Genomic DNA, 4,657 nt, shown 5'->3' with positions numbered 1-4,657 from the left:
GGCAAACATCTTTTTACTTTCGTTTTTTGTTTATTTGAATAAAACCACTCATACTTACTACGCTGGCTGGGCACACGCAGTGGCTCCACCACATCTCACCCTTGCGGCTGCTCATGCAAATGAGGTGCTTCGTAACCCACTATATTTTTACGTCGAGGTTCATGGATACGTCTCCGCTATGTAAAATAGCGGCATTTGGCATAGCTTAGATGCACTAGCGTAGACGTACAATGGTTTACTGGACAGCTGCTAAGCACGCGCAGGAGCCACACCTCATTGCTGTGGGTGCGCAGGAGGCATCCGGCAAATCATGCATCTGCACTAGTACTTTTCCACTGCGACACGCTGCGTGGCGCCACATGACACTTACCCACCACAGACGGTCTGGCGCTGCTGGAGGATCGCGACATCGACTCGTCGAAAAGGGAGCTTCGGGAGCGGAAGAGTCGGCGCAATGAGTAAGATCGCTTTTCCGGCTCCAAGGCATCACTCTCTCCTTGCGATGAGATTGTACCCGCAGATAGTCGCGACTGCTGCCAGGATGGTCGCGTGCTGACTGCCGTCTGTGTGGGGCTGTCATGACAAACAGAAGGAAGATGCGGGCATGTAGAACCGTAAAGGACGGTTCTCTGTTTAATGCTGATCCACACCTAGCCGGCCTTTGTGTCGCGGAGGGACGACATACAAAAAAGCACGTCTTTAAGGCGAAACCAAAATCTTTGCTCACAGCGGTGGCTCAGCGATTACGACGCTTCACCGTTAAGCCTGAGGACGCGGGATCAATCACTGCTGAGAAACGCAACAGTTCCCCCCTCCCACTATAAATAACAGACATAGAAAAATAAAACCCTACCTACAGAACATGAAAGAGCACGGTGTTGTATGAAACAAACAAACAAACAAACAAACAAACAAACAAACAAACAAACAAACAAACAAACAAACAAACAAACAAACAAACAAACAAACAAACAAACAAACAAACAAACAAACAAACAAACAAACAAACAAACAAACAAACGAGGAAACAACAGGACAGCGGCAAATGAACAACACTGGGTGGTACTGACAACTATGCCTAACTAGTATCGTCAAATTTTTTTTTTTCCAAATGAAATGTTGCACATTTCTTTTAGATCATTACTTGCACATTGAAACATAGTACAAGGTAAAACTTATACTTGAGGCAAAACAACAAAGAAAGAATTACATTTACATTAGCAGCGCTTACACACGCAACGAAAGATTGCATTCTCCACTACTTTGTTGCACAAAAGCATGATGAATAAAGAACGTCGGTGCACATGTATCGAAAGCATGATGAATATGAAAGTGCATGAAAGCATGATGAATACACATGCACATGTGTGCATGAATACACTATAATGTGAGCCCAATTAAGAGGAATATACGTGGACTGTAACAACAAACCTTAAGGCGTATATCGGCTCTATCACCCTTCGGGTGTTCTAGAGGTGATTTCTGATGTCCCCATGACACATAACTGAAGGTGTAAATGTGTTTTGAGGAATGACAGCGTCCAAAAAACTGGAATATTTTCTACAGTTTAAGCCAAACTGAACAAGTGACAATGCCAGACGGTAAGATATCTTACCTGTGCCAGTGCAAATTTTTTACGCCAGTGCGCACTTTGCAAATGCGGCATCACTTATGCAGGCATTGCACACGCACGATCATTCGGCACATTCGTACATAATAAAATGAATCACAGTTAACATGTACCTGTAGATTTTGAAAATTCGTGAGGTCAAAATTGCTCTTTATATAATTTCTAGTCAAATCCACAATATATGCGAGATATCTGTGGCATCCCGACATAGTTTACATCTATGTCAGAATTGGTCCGGGTACCACTGGACAAGAGCACACTGTAAACGCAAATGAGCCAAAATAGGAGCATAGGTGATTGACCTCGCCTTTACATGCCTTATTGCTCAATTTTGAAACTGTCAAAAATTAAAATAGGGAACATTTTTTTTACAGTCACAAAACTGAGAAGTAATATAGAGTCGTGGCATCATCGCACTCCTCAAATCAGGAGCTCGCCGGCATGAGTATAGCTTTAGCTGCTAAAGGAAACTGTCAAAAATTAAAATAGGGAACATCTTTTTTACAGTCACAAAACAGGAGCTCGTCGGCATGAGTATAGCTTTAGCTGCTAAAGGAAACTCAAAAATTAAAAAAGGGAAAATTTTTTTTACAGTCACAAAACTGAGAAGTAATATAGAGTCGTGGCATCATCGCACTCCTCAAATCAGGAGCTCGCCGGCATGAGTATAGCTTTAGCTGCTAAAGGAAACTGTCAAAAATTAAAATAGGGAACATTTTTTTTACAGTCACAAAACTGAGAAGTAATATAGAGTCGTGGCATCATCGCACTCCTCAAATCAGGAGCTCGCCGGCATGAGTATAGCTTTAGCTGCTAAAGGAAACTGTCAAAAATTAAAATAGGGAACATCTTTTTTACAGTCACAAAACAGGAGCTCGTCGGCATGAGTATAGCTTTAGCTGCTAAAGGAAACTCAAAAATTAAAAAAGGGAAAATTTTTTTTACAGTCACAAAACTGAGAAGTAATATAGAGTCGTGGCATCATCGCACTCCTCAAATCAGGAGCTCGCCGGCATGAGTATAGCTTTAGCTGCTAAAGGAAACTGTCAAAAATTAAAATAGGGAACATTTTTTTTACAGTCACAAAACTGAGAAGTAATATAGAGTCGTGGCATCATCGCACTCCTCAAATCAGGAGCTCGCCGGCATGAGTATAGCTTTAGCTGCTAAAGGAAACTGTCAAAAATTAAAATAGGGAACATCTTTTTTACAGTCACAAAACAGGAGCTCGTCGGCATGAGTATAGCTTTAGCTGCTAAAGGAAACTGTCAAAAATTAAAATAGGGAACATCTTTTTTACAGTCACAAAACAGGAGCTCGTCGGCATGAGTATAGCTTTAGCTGCTAAAGGAAACTCAAAAATTAAAAAAGGAAAAATTTTTTTTACAGTCACAAAACTGAGAAGTAATATAGAGTCGTGGCATCATCGCACTCCTCAAATCAGGAGCTCGCCGGCATGAGTATAGCTTTAGCTGCTAAAGGAAACTGTCAAAAATTAAAATAGGGAACATTTTTTTTACAGTAACAAAACTGAGAAGTAATATAGAGTCGTGGCATCATCGCACTCCTCAAATCAGGAGCTCGCCGGCATGAGTATAGCTTTAGCTGCTAAAGGAAACTGTCAAAAATTAAAATAGGGAACATTTTTTTTACAGTCACAAAACTGAGAAGTAATATAGAGTCGTGGCATCATCGCACTCCTCAAATCAGGAGCTCGCCGGCATGAGTATAGCTTTAGCTGCTAAAGGAAACTGTCAAAAATTAAAATAGGGAACATTTTTTTTACAGTCACAAAACAGGAGCTCGTCGGCATGAGTATAGCTTTAGCTGCTAAAGGAAACTCAAAAATTAAAAAAGGGAAAATTTTTTTTACAGTCACAAAACAGGAGCTCGTCGGCATGAGTATAGCTTTAGCTGCTAAAGGAAACTGTCAAAAATTAAAATAGGGAACATTTTTTTTAGTCACAAAACAGGAGCTCGTCGGCATGAGTATAGCTTTAGCTGCTAAAGGAAACTCAAAAATTAAAATAGGGAACATTTTTTTTACAGTCACAAAACAGGAGCTCGTCGGCATGAGTATAGCTTTAGCTGCTAAAGGAAACTGTCAAAAATTAAAATAGGGAACATTTTTTTTACAGTCACAAAACAGGAGCTCGTCGGCATGAGTATAGCTTTAGCTGCTAAAGGAAACTGTCAAAAATTAAATTAGGGAACATCTTTTTTACAGTCACAAAACAGGAGCTCGTCGGCATGAGTATAGCTTTAGCTGCTAAAGGAAACTGTCAAAAATTAAAATAGGGAACATTTTTTTTACAGTCACAAAACAGGAGCTCGTCGGCATGAGTATAGCTTTAGCTGCTAAAGGAAACTCAAAAATTAAAATAGGGAACATTTTTTTTACAGTCACAAAACAGGAGCTCGTCGGCATGAGTATAGCTTTAGCTGCTAAAGGAAACTCAAAAATTAAAATAGGGAACATTTTTTTTACAGTCACAAAACAGGAGCTCGTCGGCATGAGTATAGCTTTAGCTGCTAAAGGAAACTGTCAAAAATTAAAATAGGGAACATTTTTTTTACAGTCACAAAACAGGAGCTCGTCGGCATGAGTATAGCTTTAGCTGCTAAAGGAAACTGTCAAAAATTAAAATAGGGAACATCTTTTTTACAGTCACAAAACAGGAGCTCGTCGGCATGAGTATAGCTTTAGCTGCTAAAGGAAACTCAAAAATTAAAATAGGGAACATTTTTTTACAGTCACAAAACAGGAGCTCGTCGGCATGAGTATAGCTTTAGCTGCTAAAGGAAACTCAAAAATTAAAATAGGGAACATTTTTTTTACAGTCACAAAACAGGAGCTCGTCGGCATGAGTATAGCTTTAGCTGCTAAAGGAAACTGTCAAAAATTAAAATAGGGAACATTTTTTTACAGTCACAAAACAGGAGCTCGTCGGCATGAGTATAGCTTTAGCTGCTAAAGGAAACTCAAAAATTAAAATAGGGAACATTTTTTTTACAGTCACAAAACAG

This window comes from Amblyomma maculatum, chromosome 3, assembly GCF_055883805.1.
Source record: "Amblyomma maculatum isolate TAMU_Amacu chromosome 3, ASM5588380v1, whole genome shotgun sequence".
NCBI classification, from domain to species: Eukaryota; Metazoa; Arthropoda; class Arachnida; order Ixodida; family Ixodidae; genus Amblyomma; species Amblyomma maculatum.
Note: the sequence above shows the minus strand (reverse complement) of the source record.